Below are 21,330 nucleotides of genomic sequence, written 5' to 3' on the forward strand. Positions count from 1 at the left end.
ATTTTCTGTCAGGTCACTGGCTCGACTGCATGATACTAGGCAATTTTCTGCACTGCCTCTACAACACTCAGCCACCTTAAAGAGTCATCCTTTAGTTCTCGCCAATGCTGGGATGACTTCTTTCAGAACAGCAGCAAGTGTATGAAACTGTCTTCTCATCAACACTGTCAATCAATGCTGCCTATGGAGCCAATGGAGAGAAACACCTACATCTAATTAGAAGGACTGAATTTCAGGAGTTATAGGGACCTAGATTGTTTTGCCTTGCTGTGTTACCTCTCTCATCTCCCACTCCCCACTTGCATAGGGGTCCAAATGTGATGCCCTGGAGAGTAGAAAGTTTGAGTTACTCTTTGCTCTCTTTAATGCAAAACCCATGTTCCTGTAAGGTAAGGTGTGTGTGGTAAGTCAGGAGTGTGGGCCATCTGCATACATCCTGCTGAGCCTTCATTCTCACAAAAAAAAAAGTGCAAATAATACTCCTATCCTTTCTTAAGAGTGAACATGCATGAGTACACTTGCTTTGTCTATATTCTGCATGTGCTGGAATTGTACCCTGTTCTTAGAGATTATTGTCAAAGGAAGACACTGTCTGAAAAACAGAAAGATGTGTGGCTAACACTGAAGGCAGAGCTCAAGCAGTTTTCCCCAGGAACAAGTTATGCCTCTAGCAGTTCTTACTGAATACTGTAAAGCAAACATTTATACTGGCTTTTCTTTTGCATCTGCATGGGCTGTGTATTCTCCATGTGCACTACAGCCAGCTAATCTGAATGGAACAAAAACATTTGTTTTTCCTCACATTTCTCTGTATACCAAGTCCTTCCAAATAAATACTCAGCTGAAACATCTTGAGCTATTAGGGAAAACAAATAAATCAAATTAATGAATTAATTTGAATGCCAGAAAGATCTATCATTTCTGCGTTCTAAGAATATCCCACAAACAATTCAATGTTCATGAAACAGAGGCAAGACTGATAAAATGATGAGTCTCTCTGGCGCCAGCAATAGGCCTGGCTAAAAGCCAGCAACAGACTTAGCATTTAAAGCCCTACAGAAAGCATAAGTGACCCCAGAATGGATAAACTGAGGAAGAGCTTTCCTTAGCAGTTCACCATGCTGAATGTTCCTTTAGTCTTTGGCTTCACTGCCTGGCTCAGACTTGCAGATGAATTACCAGACGTATTTTGTGGGTCTTTACAACCCAGCAAAAGTTAACCAGACATTTTGATTTTGATTGAATGATTTTTGGCTTTGGAGTCAGTGTTTCTTGAACTGATAAAAAGTGATATGGTGATGGAGAGATGAAAATTTCACAGCACATCAGTGGAAATGATACTGGGTACTGTAAAATTCATTTGTTACGCCATCTGTACCATTAGCTCCTTTGGGTCCCAAAAATGGGCCGTTCTGCAATGAAGCAGGAGGCAGAAATTATCTTCTGCCTTCATTGCCTGCTCCAAGTTGTGCCGTGATTTGGCCTTTGGTCAAGAGATCAAGAAACATAACAGATTTTCAGGGCTGAATGGATAAAAAAGGATATAGCTTTTGGGATGCACAACCATGCTAAACCAATTTCATATAAACTAGTTTTACAGGCTTAAGCCTGTAAAAAATTACTCTGGTAATGTAAATTATAGTAAGCAATGGGATTGAAGGAGTTGTTTTTTTCTTTTAAGGAATTCTTAATTGCCCTTTGCTAGCAATGGTACTATCATTAATGATAGCTGGAGTAAGTCAAGATTATTATACTCTTGCAAAAAGGAAAAAAAATTACCCAAAGAGGCTGAGAAAATTGCTTTGCAGACACTGATGGGTGCTTTGCATCCATTGAAACTCACCCCTAGTAAACAGGCATCACTTGTAAATATCCCCAGACTGGTATAAAAAAATCTTGACTGTAGAATGTAAGCAAAACTCAATATTTTTATTATGTGAAATGCATTAATTACACATTTGTCAATTTCAATTTTAAAAGAAAAATATGTGCTCCAGTTACTGAACTGAAACTTTAATCTCCTTTGAAATGCTCCAGCCTTAGAGATTAAACTCTTTCTTCTACCTCTTGACTTCCTTCCTAATTTCCTTTATTTAAATGGAGCCATCTCCCTCTTTCTCTGCCTCTTCCTCAGGAGGGATGCCCTTTGAGTAATGGGCAGGGCAGAGGTTTTGCTGATGCACCCATGTAAGTTGGAAGTAGAGATGAAACCCTAGCACAGGATGCTACTGCAGGTTCTGCCTGTAATTCCATGGGGAAAAGAGAAGAGTAAAATATCTGGGTTTGCTGAAACGATTGCATATCTACTGCAGTAGGAAATTGCTGATAAATGTCACCCTTTCATGTCACCCTTTAATTGTATGTGACCAGGGCAGCCATCACAAAAGGCGTTAGAGTTATGGGCTGTTCAGTTCAAGCAGAAGGAGGTTCAAGCATCCTGCCACTCTGTGGCTCAAACATACCCACTCTCCCTGTAAGTACAGCTGGTCCTGCTGATCACAACTGAGTGACTAACACTTCTACGGAGCCCTGTTCTTGCAATTAAGTTCTCTTGTCTTGAGAATCCTGCCCCTTCTCCTTTCGAATATAGTGTAAACTCAAGGATAACTCTGCTGCTTCACTGATAACCTGCACGTAACAATTGCATAAATGCGTAGGTGTTCTGTGTTCTCCCACACTGCAGAAGGTTGCTGTGTGTGATGGGACTATTTCATAATAAAATGACTCAAAACAGTGTCTGACAAACAAATTATATTTTTTAATGTCCAAGTTTCTTATAAATCATATCAAATGTGCTTCAGGCACTTCACCTTCAGTCTATCATGAACCCCAATGTTCAGACACGAATGAGGCTTCTTGTGAGGATCCTACAGCAGAGACCACACACCCTTTCCTCAAGGGACATACCCCTTCAATGTAAGTGAGGAAATCCATGTATTCTGGCCATTCCAAATCAAATAATTCACAATTATGTTTGTGTATATTCTAGCTGAAAACAACGGCTGGATCACAATGAGCACTTTCTTGTTTGGTGGACCCTGTTGTCTGACAAGGTAGAACAGAGGTATTCTGGACCTTTGGAGTTGAGCCCCAGTGCTTTTTTCTCTGTGAAAGTGGAAGAAATCTTGTAATTCCATCAAGATGTCCTTTTTTCAGACTATCACTGCAATTTACTTGGAATGATTAATGAAAACCTGGTTTTGGACATTATGTCTTTACAGGTGTGTGACCGATTTGTGTGATTTTTTTATCTTAGCACACAGAAAGGTGGCTGAAACACACATAAAGTTCAGCAAACATAAATTGTTGTAAACATGAGCATTAGATTCCTCAAAAGGAAAAAAAATTCTCAATAGGTTGTTAACTTCAGAGATGAAAGATACATCCTATATTCTGCAACTTGCAGAACTACTATCCTATGGCTCAGGTAATACCTGCTGGCAAATACTAGTAATATTCTTATAGTCATATGCAGTGGGTGTAAATGATGAGACATTGCAGAGAATTTTAAAGTAAGCTCTGTTGTTTTCTAACATCTGTCTGAAATCTATGAACTATGTTAGCTTTAGTTTACCTTAAAGCAAAAAGAAGAGTATTTAAACTGCTCGCTGCAGGTAGCATTTTGGTTATTGTGACATACAGTAATAGCTGAAAGAAAAAGTTTTGAAGATGATATAGTGTCCTCAGGAGTTCTAAAAGAATGGATATAGCTTCCAGTGTTGCACTGAGTGAGGCAAATACATAAATAATGTGGGAGATTTTTAATGAAATAATACTGTAAGGTAGAACCCGTAACACTTCCATTCATCTGCAGTTTGCTGCTGCATATACTGTACTTGTTTTTCTTTGCTGCCCACAAAAGTGTAGATATTTTTCATGCAATATTTAACAAGTGGTAGTGTTTTCACAAGAGAGTTGTACTTACTATAAAAACAAAATGTAGTAATGCTGTATACCCTCAAATTTTAAAAAACCTAAAACATAATACTGCCTAACAAAATTGGTGCTGCTTTTTTTTTTAATCAAGAGGGAAATATTGTTTGCAGTTACAACATTTCTTCAAGGTTATTTAAGTATTCGAGTGTTCTGTTTATTGTACTGATTATGACTTGCTTTGCCAAACCCAACAAATTTTAAGTCATTGCTTTGATAGTCTACCATTCCTTCTGTTCGACATGTGGTTTTTCTAGCATATGGGTGTAATATTTCATATTCCACTTCATACTTCTTGTTAAAACTCCAGTTCTTCTGCAAATCTTGGTTCTTTCACCTTCTATCTGTTCTGCTATATCAAATCTGACCCGTTTATGACATGCCCAAGGCTATCATAATAGTCTGTTCTAAATCCTCCTGTTAAACCCTTATTCAGATCTGGTGAGATTTTCTACATTTTTGAGAACTTAGCTATGTGTGTATCAACTTCTTTCAAAAAGGGCTAGCATTAAAAAAAAAAAAAAAGGATACACTGGGGCTTTTCTGCCTAAATCTAGTAGGTACCATCAGTATGAAATGTGATATCTTCCAGATGTTTTGTAATTTTTTGCAATTGTTGAGCCAATTCTATGACATCCCAAATGACAAAATCCAGAAATTCATATTCTGAATACTTCCTTGTGGCATTACTTAAGGGCCTGATCCTGCAACATATTGAGCATGTCATGAAGGATCATAAATGCCCTGAAATCCCACAGAACTCAGAACTTTAGAATTAAATTTTGAAACTGTGTAAGATCTTTGAGCATTCACAACTTAAACTCTGGAACATTGGTAATTGAGGATACTCTGGTTTGGAGACATATGTTACACATAGTCAAAAGAGTTGAGGAAATCAGTATATTTAGAACAGGAAATCCCTTTATTACACATGCCAATTAGATCAAAATTCTCACTGAGAAAAAACGTATCTAGTTTAAGAAACATGTTGGTTTCCAATAGTCTTGATTCTTGAGCAAAAACATCTGCTAAGAATACCAATCGTAGTAGAAAGAACATCCTAATTAAAAATGCATTTGACATCCAAAAGTTAAAACACAAAGTCAGGTTCTGAGCCTTTTTTTAATCACTTGGAAGAAAAAAGCATTTTATCCCTTACATGATGTCCTAATTCCAAACCAATGACCCATATAATTCTTTACCTTGACATGGACACGCACATTTTTTCCCAATAAAAGCAGAAATGAGTTGTGTGTATTAACCTAATAAATTAAATGAAAATCATTGTGCAGTGGCAGTTGCTCCCACTTTCTTTCTTGCCTGTGTAGCTTTTACATACAAGGTATAATTTTCTTACCAACTGTCCACATTGCTGCTTCTGTGTGTATCATTTAATGGCATGTATTTTTGTGACACATATTTGAGTAGGAAAAGGTGCTTCTCCCATTCTCAGAGACCAATTTTTTCAAGTGATCCAACAGAAACATGCTTTCCAATCTTTAGCCCCCAAGATATCATATGGCAAATTTAGTAATTTTCTGACAGTTCATCCTGAAATATTTACCAAGTGTTTATACAGAGCAGAAAGTGGCAGATTTTTACCCTTTAAACTTTTGTGGTTTGATCCATCTTATCATTTGCAATTTCTCAGGTGACTGTAAAATCACCAGGGCAATCCCACCTGTGAATTTTCACCCCTGTATATTCTTCTCCTAGATGTACATCATAAATATTTCAGCATTTATTTAAATGATGGCTGATGTTCAACATTCTGAGCTTGCTCTGCTGGCAATTCCCTCAGTCTTCATCCAGGTAAAATACAAACAAAAAGTATGGTTGTATCCAGCCTTTAGTGACCTCCCAGTTTTCCTGCATGTATTTTATGTAACCTCATTCTTTTCTGGAGTAATTTCTATAAATTATTGGATTTCGTATTGGCTTCTTCATTATACAAGCCAGTCAAGGTTTTCTCTAATTGCTACCTTACATTCTGTGATTAAATATTATTTTGCACTATAAACCTTTCAATGAAGTAGGAACAAAAAATGAGATTTTATTAGAGTATGAGATTCACAAGAACATGAGCATTATGGACTTATTATGGCAATTTCCATCTCTAAAATACGGGAGGCTAAATATAGTTAATGCATCCGAAGCTTTCAGTACAAATGGCTACCTCTTTGGATTTGAGAAAGACTTTTACATTTCAGAAGTGTTTCAGGATGCAATTTCTAGAGCTTAAAATAATTTGGGAAGCTACTGGTGAGCTGTGGTCCTTCATTTTTGTCCCTGAATTTCTTTCTCTATGGCATTCAAACATGAAGGCCTGTCAGCCTGTTTGTACACTCTCTCCTTGCTGCATATTGGCAAGCTGGCAAATAGATAAAAATTTCAAGTGGTTTCCATCATTCAACATTTGTATAGTTCATAAAAGGACGAAAAAGTACTTTCCCAGAAGTAAAGTATTATGACATTTTACATTTGGATCTTTACATTATCTGAGGGTTTTAAATGTAGTATATTACCACAACATGAAGTTACTTGTGACATTAACATTGGACTGACTGTCCACAGAAAAGCAGGAAGTAAAGATGCATCATTACATTTTGCCAGAACAAAATTAATCTACTCGAATGCCTGAAGCATGCAAGCTGGTGATGTATTATGTTACACTGGTAGAGTGACCTTGTACTATTGGCAGAATAGTAGGACCTCCTTCATAACATCAAGCTGCTGTAAAATTAACAAAGAATATAACAAGATGAGAAGTATAACTCCTAAAAAGGCAAAACCTCAAATCATTGATCCTGACCATCCTTCTGATAGGAACAGAGCAGATTGGCCATGCTGGTAGCAGATGTGAGAAATATGATCTGCTTCCTACTAGAGAATGGACTGTGCAGAACTTCATCTGTTTTCATTTCTTCTGAGGATATGGGAAGGCTTCTCTGGCAACTCAGTGAGAAATAGCCCTATGGTTTTTCTGTGCTAAGTTATTGCCGGCTCCCTTTGGGTTGCAATTTTTATATGTAAAATGCTACGTTTATTCAAGTACTTGCTAGCATGCAGTATAAAATTGGAAACAAATATGATTTTTTCTCAAATTAAAGGCATGCAATTTTTATGTTAGCTGAGTGTTCATTATGGATACTTCTTTTGGATCCACAGGATTCATTTTAGCCTCTTAGTATTTTCTTCCCAGAGACTCTGCGTCCCACTTCAGAAACAGTGAGCTGAGGGATCTTGATAGACAGTGGTTATGTTTATGAAGCACTATGAGATAGATACCTCCAGGAAGTTGAAGGACTGTACAGTAGGATTGATTAGTGTGTTTTCCAGAAAAAGTAAAGAAGAAGAAAGGGAAACAAAGGTCAAAGACCTTTAGTTTCCACATTACTTGTTGTTTTCATAAATAATGTGGGTTTTTTTCCCTACACTCAAATTTAAGAGGCAACATTCAGTATTCACAGTCACATTCTCGAGTTTGCTCATGTTGTTCACTATTCATGGTCTCTCCATGGTTCTTCCTAAACACTTTGGCCTCTCCAAACATAGGTAATGTGGCATGGCTGCTGGTAGTGTGCAGGAGTTACTGGACTCTCTGGTGGGTTGCCTTCTTTGACCACTGCTTGCAGAAGCTATAACCCAGCAAGTCAAACACAGATTCAGGGAGCAGCCTCGCTTGACCAAAAAAAGGCATAGTGCTGTCTAGGTTGCCGTAACAGTCACCTGGGGATGTCAGTACCTGTAGAAGATCCTTATTCACATACAGGCTAAACAGGACATCCTTAAGCATCTAAATGGGCACAAGATGCCTATGTGTAGGCAACCAATTCTTTAAATATGTGTTCTCTCCTCTTCTGCAAATCTTGCAGTGAGAAATTGAAACGTATTTTCTCAAGGATGCTAAATATCTAGCTTCTACTTATGAAGAAAAGATGGCATCAACTCAAATACCAGAGAAGGTGAACATAACTTTAGCCGAAGACTTTGGACTGGATCTTTAGCTCTTACAGACCAACAAATGACTCTCCATTGTATATGAATAGATTGCAAAGACAGTCTAGATGGGTCGATAGGCTTTGAAATGCACAGTGCCCTTATGAAAAGGCACTTTTGAACTTGTCTCACTGAAGCAATCTAGTACCTGACAGGGTTTTGGCAGCCAAGGATCACAGCTAGTTGTTGAGCCACTATCACTGATCCAACCCTTGGAAAGATTTCCCACCTCTGGAAAATAAGCTTGCTCTGCTCACATTTCCAGTTTATGTCCACTATTGGCCTTGCTGGACTCTGCTGGGTTGCTTCTCCAATGCCTCCACCTTTTTTAGCACATCCATGCCTGGAAAGCTTTGGTTACTTGGGCACAGCAACAACTTGGGCTGATTCAACTCTCACAAGTCTCTCTTGTTGGCATAGTTCAGCACCTGAAGTAATGCTGGTCTGCAGGTGAGTCCAGTGCGGGGAGGCTCAAGCTGGTCCTGTGGGAACCAGTTTGAGGCTGGAAACTATCACACTGCTTAAGTTTCTTTGTGCCAGGGTGCTATAACACCCAGATTATCCTGGGAAACGGAGAGCTGATGTCAGTGATGTTATATTAACTTAAATCAGATGAAAATCTAGTTCTTCATATGTGATTGCAGGAAGAAAATATGGAGTCAAGTTTCAGAGGAGATTAAATGAATCTAGAGTCTAACCACACTTTGGAAATTTTGCCAGCCCCATTTATTTGATAGAGTACATTTTATCATAACCAGAACATCTCTCATTCTTTCCCTAAAGAACATCTCATGGAAAAGAGTTTTATAGAACAGAAAAAGGAGAAGAGCCAGAACGTCCATAAGGTCTGTCGTAGAATTCACTGTTGCCCTCTAAGTTACATGGAAAGGGTTCAGGTAATACTGTGGCTGACAGCACGTCTAAAATAAGATTTATGCTATACTTCAGTGGAAGGAAGGAATTAGAGCTACAGAAAACAGAAGGGCTAAACTCACAACTCAAAAAAACACAGCACAACAACAACCCTCTTCCACAAATAATTCCATGTTCTTGAACTGTTAAATTGATCAAATCTTTAAGAACAGACGCTGATATTTCTCTTCTATACCTAGTGTGCAATGCTCCAAAAATAGTAATAACTCTACTGCCATGATCTGTACCAGTGTCTTCACTGTCATTGATGCTCTCCTCTACTGCTGACTAGGGTTCTACTGTCATACTATTCCTTAAAAATTTTCTGGTCTCCATCTCCTCTTCTGGATGCTTCCGTTATCCAAGAACAAATCCCAAACCCTTATTCCTATCCAGTAAGACCACATTCAGTGTTTTACTTACTAAAAAAAGTGGTGGTGGGAAAAAAAGATTTGTCTGACATGTTCCTGTTTCCAATGAGAACTTAATTTAATTTATTGGGAAACGAACGAAATTAAAGAAAACCGTATGTGGTGAGAGGCTTAAATTATAATGAAAAGTAAAAGGGGAAATTCTAACCCCCCCCTTTTTTTTTTACAGAAGCAGCCTCAGACCAGAGTTTGCATTCATCTCACCTAATTATCAATGCCTGTGTCAAAGCTCAATGTCTGGACTTGTTTTGTCCCCAGTGGGAAAAAAAACAACCCAACCCAATGCAGAAATATAGGCTGGAAGTTCTCTGCAGGGAACAATTATCTATTTCAGGACTGGCAGCAGCACTAGAGCTGGCTTCGTCTTGAAAAATCCCAGGAATGGAAGGCTAGGTTAGATGGGACTTTGAGCAACCTGGTTTAGTGGAAGGTGTCCCTGCCCATATCAGGGGATTGGAACTTGATGATATTTAAGGCCTCTTCCAATCCAAACTCTTCCATGAGTCTATGATTCTATGGAGATTTCACAACCTTTCTGGGAAGCTTGTGCAGTGGTTTCCAGAAAAAGTCACGTGTGTGGGTTTATGGAATTAGGCAACTCCTCCAACCTGTTTTAAGTGATCACTGCAGAATGAAGTGAACCTCAGACTGGAAGCCCTCCAGGGATTTTGTCAGATGTGGGTGGCCAACTTTTGAGGTTTGGCAGGACAAAGCCTATCCCAATTAGGCATATTGTAGCATATTGTCTGTGAGTAAGACTCAGCTGTCCTGATTTTAGATATTGAAAACTTTGAGTGTTGAATTTAAGACCATCACACAGACTACTTCCTTGATCAGTGGAGAAATATTTCCAAACAGTAATTCATCCCACCCTAAAGCATATTTCTCTGAGGTGGCATAAACTGCCTTCAGGAGATTTGCCCTTTTTATCAGCTATGGTGGGAGGGTAGGTGAATGATATAGACTATTGGCGTACACTCCAGATTGCAGATATTTATGTATTTTCAAATAAGATAGTCCAAAATTTAGGAACAAAAACTTCTCTTCCACCTACAGATATATATATATATATATATATATATAAACACACATATAAATGTCAAAAAAAATTACAAATCCTGGTTATCATATCATTAAAAATTATTGCACTTTAACAATGCTTTTCATCCACAGAAAGAAATCTTGTGCTAAAATACTGCTCAGACCTCAATTTTCCAAAAATATCTCTCTAAAGAGACAATTATAGAAATTAAATACTTTGAGGTTTAATTTATGTTTTCTACTTTTCCCATTTGCAGGAAAAATACCAAAGGCATAAACAGCTTTTCTCACTAATTATTTAGGATGATGCACAAATTTTTGAAAGAATTATATTTCAGTGTGTGTAGACTGTGTAGTTAAAAGAATCCAGTATGCAATCAAACATAAACCATGTATGCTGAGATTCATGTTTTTGTCTATATATAAACATATAATTTAACTTCTAGATTTTAGAAGATTTTTTTTAAAAGGGTCACCAAGCAAAAAGACAATTTATTACTTTTTTAAAATGAAAATGTTACCATCCTATTCATCTTAACTACGCCATGACTGAATGGTGCTACTGCTATTCACAGCCTCTGTCTCATTTAGCGAAGATAATGCAAAATATTTTCATTTAGTTTAAATAAAACTGGACCAGTTCATTACTTCAAGGGTGAGAGTGGGGGAGAGAGAGAATTTCAATAATTTCAAAAAGGATTCTGGTGGAACAAGCAACAGCAGCATGGCTGTGACACCTCTGTGGTAGGCTGGAAATACTGTACAGTGTATAACTGATAATGCTTTTTTAAGGAAGAAGCTCCCAACATCATATATTTTATGACTGCAGTCCTGCTTACTGTTCCTTTCCCTTTATGCCCGATACTTGTTCACATAAAATGAAGACGTCTAGGTCAAACATCATTTAAAGATTTTAAATTCTTCCTAAAAAATTCTTGTGCCAATAGAGTACTATTTTTTTTCCAGCTAATATGGACAAATAGACCGTGCATAACCCCAGTCTTGGCTGGCAGTTTGTAACTTGGATTAATGACTGTTGATGGAAACAGGACATCTCTAGTAGTAGCATCTCTATCACAAACCATAAAGATCTGCTACTCAGTGGAATGAGCAACAGAATAAAACATTATTCCATGCAGTCATTTTAAATGGATGTAGAGTTTTGGATGTTTATTTGTGGTGAGCAGTTGTCTGTGTATGGTGTGACAAGCTCAGTCACTGACCACAGGACAGATCTGTGGTATATGCAAAACTACTTTGTAGACAGATGTAAACTCCCTTGGACTTCTCCTTAAGCACAGTGGTAGTGTCCAAGTCACTGGGGTTTGGCAGGTTGAACTCTTGGTTCAGACAGGTCTTCAGTGAACCCTTCACCTTTTTTCTAGGCCTCTTCACTTTATTTGTCCTGTAAATTAGTACTAAAGATTTATCAGCCAGCCCTGCTGACCATACACCAACATAGAAAAACCTCAAAATATTATATTACTTTATCCCTTTATTTACATTATTAGATAAATAGATATCTCCTGTTTTCCTGGTCTGCTTCGGTATGTATTTTTCTCCATTTCCTATGATCAGAATGAACATCATAACTGCAATCTCGATCTTTTAGCTCTGAACAAGATATTAAAACAAGGAGAGCATTACTGTCTCTGCAGCTACTTTTATCTCCTCCCTGCTACACTTTCCTGGGGGTTTACCAAAAACCTTTCAAACAGTACCACAGTAACTACCCTTGGGCATAGTAAAAACCAAAGGGCTGGCTGAAAAACAGTAATTCCATCTCATGAAACACACTGAGGTTTCAAAGCCTGTTCTAACAGGAACAAAACCACTACCTTCTTTTAAATTAGGAGGAAGGAAAGAAATCTAACCCAGGAGACAAGCTGGAATATTATCTATAACCTACAGATTGGTTACTTGCCTTAGGCCAAAAAAGAGCCAAACTTGGCTCTCCACAGGGAACGAGGCAGTGAAGAAGTTGACTTTAAGCCTCCCTTCTTCCAGGTAGATGCTTTTTTCTCTCTCCTCTGAACCTGAGAAGCTCATTCATCATATTTTTAGAGAATACCAATATGTTTTACAAAATATTTTGTTTTTAATGAAATCACCATCATGGAAGAAAAGCGCTAACTGAAGCTTTGAAGCAAGTAACGCTGCAGATGGCAGAATAAACTGTCCCTCAGAAGTTTGGCCTCCCAGTCTGCATGCGGCTGTCCATGTCAAAAAGCAGTCATACAAGGTTACTGGTTTCAGTCAGACAGGCATCAACATTTCAGGGCACACGGAATATTTGAGGCTTTTACAAGCATAAGTACTTTGTGACGCCAACTCAGCCCTCTGTCTTTCATTATTTCAGATTTATGGTTAGCAAGTCTAGCCACAAAAGAGGGCTCTTTCAGCCAGGCAAGTATTCACACCTGATGTCTCAGCACTAAAATACAGCCATACTTCCAGGTTTTAGTTCACTTTCGACTTCAGCGGCACAAGAGTTCCCAGCACTACAAATCATTGTCCCTTTTGACAAAGGCAGGCTTGGTATTTTCATGTTGTGTATCTCTGTTTTTTCCTTTCAAAAAGCTCTAGTAAAATGGGATGACAACTGAGTATTTTAGAAAGTGAAAAAGAAAGCGAAAATATGGGATTGAAATTACTCCACCACAAAACTCTATCATGCTAATAGAAATATAAAATTTACCAATCCTTAGGTGATTTCTTAAGCAGGCATGGTTCCTGGGTTCATTCAGTCTTCTTTGTTTCCTTTCCTATGATGTTCGAACCAGTTTTAACCTAATCTGATATTAAGATAAAGATTTCTAAAGATACCAGAATATGTTGCCAGACATAGGAAAAAAGATTATTGTATTGTGACTGATGATAGTCAATATGAATTCCCCAGTGTGTAATAAAGTATAAACTTTCATTTCATGTAACTCATTGAAACATTTAGTCAGCTGTAAGCATACAGTGATTGGAAACTGGGCTTTCACAACTCTGGCTATTAAAGAGCTGCGTAGATTTTTTGGGAAACAGATTAGATCAAGAAGCCATGCATGTCAGGTGCTACTATACTGAGAGTTTATGGACTGTCTGCATAGGAATCTTTGATTAATTATAAATTCTTTAGCAGTAACACTTAATACACACAAAGTTTGCATGAGGCATTTGCCCAAGAAAACAGTGACAGCGCTGAGCTGCTTAGAGCTTTGTATTGATCTAATCACCCAATTTACACGACAACATTTCTAAAAAAAAAAAATCTACGTAATATGATTTATGTATATATTTATGCCAGGTTGTTCATCCTTTTTAACTATTGGGAAGCTGTGTGATTTCACCTTCTCTATATCTGAGACTCCATCTCTTGGAATGCAGGATAGTCCACCACCTTACAAGTCCTCCTCACTGCAGTACAAGGCCAGAAGACAGCTCAGCTGGGGGAACCAGCTGTAGTCAGAAGTGGTAAGTCACACTACTTTTCTCCTAGTCCACTGTCTTATCTCAACTGATGTCCTCTGGTTTTGATCAGCACTCCCCATACCATTCAGTTTGGACATGTTTTATCAAGGAAAGGTTCACATTTTTCTCTTGCACTTTTCATCAGTAATATAATTCAACACCAACTCCAGCTTTTCATCTAAAACAATTGCAGCAGCAAACTTAAAATCTGTCATGTAGGTCAGGTTCCTTTGTTTGCTCTCTGAAATAAATAAAAAATAATTTTTCAGGATTTTGAGAAACAATTTTTCAAATGCAAATGCAAATAATAATACAGAAATGGAATACAAGAAATAGAAAATACAGTATAATGTTTTGTTAAAATCCTGTTTTGTTTGTCTATAGTTTTGAACAACAATATTTGTCAGCACAAATCTGTGAATAGATGTAGTTAATGAAAACTGTATTTTTAATTGGTCTGCTAAATACCTTGTGCTTTTATACTTAAGGACGTTAAGGGTAGGAAATATTTTTCCATCTTTTAAGTGGCTCATAAGGCTTTGTAATTCACAAAGACTGACAAGAATTTATGCACATTTAATTTTTATTTCATATTCAGCCTTTTTTTCCCATTCTTTATTGTCATCACATTCTTTTAACAGTTTTTAAAGTATATCAGATTCTAACATTAAATCAAAGTAAATTCCTGAGCATTATAGTTCTAAAAACTGAATTTTCATGACCTGATGCATTTTGTGACTTTGATATTAATATGTAAACAAAGCCACATTTGCTTCTTGGTCTTTATCTTAGTAAACTCAGATAAAGAAGTAGCCTAGGTCCTAGGCCTAGCAAGGCTAGGTATATTATGTCTCAGCCTAAAGATGATTCAAATCTCTTTGTGTTCATAGTTTATCTATAAAGCATATTTTAGTAGATCGTGTTTGAATTTTTTTGTTTGTTTGTTTTTGAAGTGTCCTCCCACTGTCTATGTTATGCAGTAGATTAATTGCTAATAAAAATGGGTTTGACTCAGCCAAGATGGTAGGGAAGTAGTGGCTGTTGAGCTGCCAGTGAAGGCTTTGGTTCCCAGGTCTCCAGCCAACTCAGACTAAGCAGACTAAAGAGGTAAATTGCTCAGTGTTGATGGAAGATGGGGAAAGGTCGTATTATCTCTTCTTTCCTCTTTCTAATGTAAACACCTCATATGCAATTGATAGGTCTTCAAATGCTGAGAAATACAGGGACAGGACATCACAAACTCTTAGCTCTCTCCTGAACAACCTTCATTATCTATAACCAGGTTATGTGCTAGCATCCACATTTAGAAATAGCTCCCTTGTTTAGTGCACAGTATCAGTGCATCAGTCCTGTTTCGTAGGAGTGTACAGTGGTGAGGTGGACTTTCCAAACTCCAGCTGAACCTTTTCAAGCAGAAGGAATCCGTCTTTTTCTCAGTTGGCAGGCCTAGCATATCCTTGTGCATACTTGGGGAGCACCACCAGTACAGCTGTGCTGGCTGCCAGCCATCAACTGGAGATGGTTCACAGGAGAGGGTTGATGAATTCTCTTGGATTCAACTTAAACATGAGCTTAATCCCAGTAAAGTCAGTGGTGCTTAAACATATACAGAAAGCTGAGCATGGGTTGGCAAAACAAAGATGCTTACAGGAGAAGAACTTCGTCTTTTCTACTGCATTCTGCTTCAGCTTCTCAACATTCAACCAGGTGAGTCCAACAATAGTTTCAGGACTTTCTGGCCAACCCTCCATTTCTCTCTTGGAGAATGTTTACATTTGTTTTGTTTTCATTGCCAAATCAGAGTAGTCAAATTTGAAATGACAAAGTACTACATGAAATGGAATTTCCTTCTTCTGCCCAGTTCTAATGACTTAGAGTCGAGTTTAAGTAAAAGATAATTATATTTTTATTAAACTAAGTGAAACTTGTTAGCAACACTAAAGAGTCAGACTAGAAGTGGTGTTGCTTCATGCTGCCCAAATGGGTAATAAAATGCTATTATTTCCCTTTCAAAGTGCTGTGATGACTTTTTTTCCACTCATTTATGTGGTATCCATTAGTTCCCCAAATGTGCACAACAGGGTCATTCTGCTGAAATATTCTTGCCATGAGATTCCATGAAAATTCACTCCTATCTACAATATAAATATTTCTCTCACTCATAGCTAAAAAATCAGTATTTAGTGCTCTTCTCTGATGAAAGTAAAGGGGCCTTGTGACATGAGGAGAATGTGTGGTTACTGTTGGAAATGTGTTGTCAGTTGAACTTTCCACCCTGATTAAGGAAATATATTTATGAATTAAGGCAGTAGGATAATACAACCACATTGCATTTCTCATCTTAACTGATTAGGTAAGTGGTCTTCAAGACCAATTATAAAAAAATGAATATATATACATCGCTATCAGGCTGTTCTTGATCAGAATAATTTCTTATAAGGTTATAAATACCAACTCCTGGTCTTCATCTTTCATACCACTCAGAATGAGGCAGAGTAGCTTGTAGGACTGTAGCATAATTCAACCCAACCTTTAGGCTGTATATGAAGAATCTTAAAAGTAAGAAAAAGATTGTTCAGATTACAGTATTTTCTTGTGGTAGGTGTTTAATCCTCCTTTTGGAGGGAGAGGAGAGAAGAAAGAGGGAAGATTACACAACACCACCTTCCTGCAGCTCAGGCCTTTTCCCTGTCTTCTTCAGCCCCGCTGCTGGGAGATAGTTTCCACCCCCAGAGCTGAACTGTAGTTAACCCTTTGGGACAGCACAAACCAGCTCCTACTGAAAGTACTGTCATCATCTTCAGAGAAAAACAAACAAACAACAACGCCCCCCCCAAGCCAAACAATCAACCAACCAACCAACCAACCAAAAAAACAACAACATGACCTGGCCTTCCCAGATTTTATTTAGTCTCATTTTGCCTGATTTTCCCATGTATGGGGCAAGTTGTTCAGCTCTGTCGTGTTTCTGATATTTTTTGGTGTGAATTTTATCTTCTCTTATTTTCAGCTCTTTCCCCTTATCGTTCACACTCATAACCTGCATAAGCAGTTACTCTCTCTGATAGCACTGTTTAACTATTCACAAGTTTAAGTATTTTTCCCCCTCTTCCTTCCATAAATGCCTTTCCTAAAGGCATTTCATAACTTTAAAATCTATTAAAAAGTTTCAGTTGGTCATGCAATTGTCCTTCTAATGATTTTTTTGCATTCACTTTTGTTACCATTTGCATTGATTTATAAATATAAATACATTTATTTTATTTTATTTTATACTTTATTTTATTTTATTTTATTTCTTAAAAACCCCAACAAAATGGAATAAAAATGGAACATCTATACTGGAGAACAACAGAGGCTATGTGCTGCAGATTGGTAAGACCCTGATCTCTCTTGTGATACTTATTACTCTACAAAAATCATTGCTTTAACAACAGCACAATATCATATTAATTTCTTGCCTAATTTGTTATGCGGGATTATCCCCCATTTCACCACTCTCAGCACACCCTTGTGTGTTGTGCCTTTAACCAAGCGTTGGTGCTGTCAGAGGTCTCTTTTCTCAATCACCCCATATGAAGCAGGGATCAGGCTGCTGGCTGGGAAAACACAGGAAAGACACAGTACTTGGTCGGATGGATCTGTGGGGAGGAATGGAAAAGACCAGTTATGTCACCTGCCAGACTTCAGCTCCCACAGCTGGAACATCCTATTCAGCTGGGTTTTTTTCCTTACAGGGGATCTGTGCAGCTAGGACAGGGTGAAAGCTAGTAGCCAGTTTTCTGACAAAGTGGATTTTACTTGGGAAGTACTGACTCACTCAAAATACAACTTTGCACAGTGTGTGTCAGATTTAATGAAACAGTGATTGGGAAAGTGCTTTCTGCCCAAGAATGAAATTTCTTCTCAAAACTACAGACAGAGGTCCTCCACCAAATGGCCAAAAACCTAGCTGTCAGAGTAGTCTCCTAAAATGTGGGAGGTCTGGGGTTCAAACCCTTGCTCCAGCCCAGGTTCTACTCATGAAGCACGAAGATTTGCAGGTCCAAAAGCCAGAAAATGAAAAGATGATGTCTGAAAGTCAAACATCTACTTTTCTATAGCTTGTCATCATAGCCTACTGTAGAAATTTTTCACTCAATAGGGCCCAATAATTACTTTTGCTTGATAATTTATGTAAAATTTAATTTACTATATCTACACTTTGTTCATTTGAATTAATAGTTTATATATTGAAACTATGTATCCACGCTATAGTGCTAGAACATGCTTCCTTGTTCAACACTGGAACACATTGTTAAATATAAGAATATTTCTAAATAACAGGCATAATAGCAACTACATTAGGCTACTCAAACACTGTTCAGTTTTTCAGTACTTTAGAGTCTTTAAAGGGATGTAAAACACACTTTGATAGAACATAGAAAATAAAATCTGAAACCCCACTGTACTTCAATAACCTCGCAGATGTGTCAAACACAGCAATTTCTGTTAAATGACTCCATGGCTCCTGTGCCTTCCCAGCACTTTTTTTGTCAAAAAGTCTCTGGAGGATATTTGTGTGTGATCATAGTCCAGAATTACAGACTCTAGGAAGGCAAAACTCTCTCTTGGTACATCACTCCAGCAGTAGCCCCAGCCCTGTGCTCTCACAGTAGAAATTGTACCACAGTGGGAGGAAAAGGAAGAGAGACTGGGAACTCTTGACCCAAAGTCCCAAGGGGCAGCCTGCAAAAGCTTTTACTGCAAGTCTGGGGTTTGTTGCATCTGTTGTTATACACACTGAATTCACAGTATTGAGTTGTAGATAAACTTTCTTCTCTAACAACTTCATGCACTAGAGATAGACACATCATCATTTCTGTTAATTTGAGTTTACCCATAAGCCTCACTCAACCTGATGTAGGTTGGACCATCTATGTTATTCAGTTCAGAAGAAAATCAACACATTTGCAGAACATGAGCCTTTGATGAGCATGGAGCAATCTGAATGGCTAAGTCTTGTGTAGATGTTTTACCTCTGTCTTGGTGGTTTCCATTTAGGCACTCCTACCAAAGAGAAGATAAAATCTGTCTCATACCATAGAGCTAATGAGGTTTAGATGTAAAATCATCACTGCACAGCAATAATGATCTTCTGTATATAAGCCACTTTTTATCCAGGCAGATTCCAATGATGTACACAAAACCGTGTTTGTGTTTACAAGGCTTCACCCAGTGCAAGGCTGCAGGTCCCTCAGGAGTGGAGATCTGCAGTTGTTTAAAAATGCACAGCAATATCAAGCAGTTCAGAGAGGAATAGATTTTCAGGCTGAGATTGGAGAAGCAGTTTAGACTCGAGATATATTAACCCTCCAGAAAGTTTGGTTGCAGAGGTACAGCCAAGTGCCAGCTTCACAAAGGAACTTGAGTGGCAGCACCTTTATCATCTGACTTGATCTTTCTGTGTCCCATCGCTGCAATGCAGTAAGATAGTTCTTACAGATCACTTGGGAGAGCTAGATTCCTCAGAGCAGATTTAACATGGTAAAATGGCTTTCTAACTTTGCTCTCAAATGCCTGGTTGCAGACTGCCAGGTTTGCGTACAGACAAGATAAAACACATCTGAGGATTAAGGAAATTGCTAACAAAGTACTCCTGCTATCCTACTATAAACTAAATCTCGTAACTATACAAGTAGGACTGGACTACTGAACTCAACAGAGGAAGGAAGAATGGGAGATTAACCCCTGGAGCTCATTCAAATTAAGGTCCCAATTCTGCAACCAAATTCCCTACTGCTAATAGGATTTCTGCTTGCGCTTCTGTTGGCAAATGGGGATTTAGTTATACGCTTCTGTTAGAACAAAACAGAATTTGACAGTGCAAATTTTTCCTTATGCTAGAAACCTAAAAATGTGTGCCAAATATGCAAGATAAAAGAATATAACAGAACTGACACAGTATAAAAATAGTTTACAGTAAGCATACATTTTTATAACTACATATTTTTCCAGTTGATCCCCGCCAGTCCGTCTTTCTTCAAATAATCGTCATTAATCAAATACAAATATAGGCCCCATGGGGCTAACACAGATTTAAAGCTAAGCACATGTGTAACTGTTTGTTGGTCTGGAGTCTTGGTTGTCACAGTTATATTGAAAAACATTCTACAATAGGTTTTTTCCTTCCACATCCCCCTCCTTCCACCCAACAAATCAAATTACAGAGGGAGAGATCTAATAATTTTGAAAAATGTTTTCATAAATGAAACACAGTCTTACCCCACCAAAAAAAAAAAAAAAAAAAAAAAAGAAAAAAACACAAACAAACAAAAAAACCCGAGGAAAAAAAATCTGTCTTTTCCATTGTCAGTAATGCCTACAGTAAAGTCTTGCTGTAAATCTTGCAGGTGGATAGCAGCTTCAGTCACATGCAATGCAGCAATAGTTGCAGAGAAAACAAGTTCACAAAGCATCAGCTCACACAAGTCAGAGGAGGCAGGGGCAAAGATCCAGGTAGGTTGCTGCTCCCTTAGGCAGTTCCTCCAAAGACACCAGAGGTGTAGCAGCCTTCTGACAAACAGCAAGTGCCTGGATTTTGGGCTCAGAACAAAGAGTCAGTCTGTACTTTCAGCTGTCAAAACGTACCCTACACATCTGCTGTTGCTGGAAAAAGGCTCACTGATTTCAGACATAACCATGTGGCTGTGCTTTTGCACAACTCAGTATATAAACAGTTTTATTCATGAAGAAGTTTTCAGATGTATATATGTTCATATATTTACATCGATAAATATACTCTGGTTCTGTATATACATACATAAGCTACATTCACATGGATACAGAGAGGAAAATTATTTCTCAAGCCACAACTACAAAGGAACAAACAAAAAGCCCAAAGCCTGATAACCCTTGTCACTCCAACAAACTCAAAGAACCTAAGAAAGCAGAAAGAAACAACAGAGCAGAATGTGGCATTCCCCACACATCATGAGAAGTCTGGACTATACCATTACCATGGTCTCAGGCTGTAATAGCATCCTCAAACACAGCTTTTTGTGAAAGTCTCCTTTCTGCAACAGGCTCCAGCATTTCACATTCCTCCTCTCCACAAAAGAGCCTTTGGATACACAAAATCAACCAGCCCTTGTTATTCTTCTTTCCATCTCTAACATCCTGTGACACGTATTTTGTTCCCAGCTGCCCCATAACTTATTGTAGCAGGAAGATTTGCCACTTCTCAATATCCCTGAAATAAACCTTTCAGGGAACTGCCTTTTGGACATTCTGTTTGTACTGAAGTAGGCTTTTAACACTTTGGGGGAAAACAAGTCACCTTCATGCTACTTTAATTCCATCACGTCCTTGAAGAAGGATTTGTACGGGGAGCACTTCAGCATAGAGTAAACCCTCCACCTTTCCTTTAGGGATGTAACATTGTATTGAGAGCTGGGCTACAGATTTCCAGACAAATAGCTAGTGAGTTTGAAGGTTCATGTGATGTGTTTTCCACACACCTTGTGCAATCCTAGGACATTACTGGAATGGAAGATTAATTACAGGTTGTGTGAGA

General features: G+C 38.1%; 1 long non-coding RNA gene across 2 annotated transcripts in view; it reads left to right on the plus strand.

Annotated features, from left to right (window-relative positions):
* The window catches only part of LOC104698387, a 49,590-nt gene that overhangs the window by 18,424 nt on the left and 9,836 nt on the right, over positions 1-21,330 (plus strand). The window contains exon 3 of one of the 2 annotated variants that reach the window (XR_002043262.1): positions 13,612-13,778. This is a non-coding gene — a long non-coding RNA (uncharacterized LOC104698387). The remainder of the gene's footprint in view (positions 1-13,611; positions 13,779-21,330) is intronic. The other variant, XR_753316.2, reaches the window with a different exon arrangement.

This window comes from Corvus cornix, chromosome 1A, assembly GCF_000738735.6.
Source record: "Corvus cornix cornix isolate S_Up_H32 chromosome 1A, ASM73873v5, whole genome shotgun sequence".
NCBI lineage: Eukaryota > Metazoa > Chordata > Aves > Passeriformes > Corvidae > Corvus > Corvus cornix.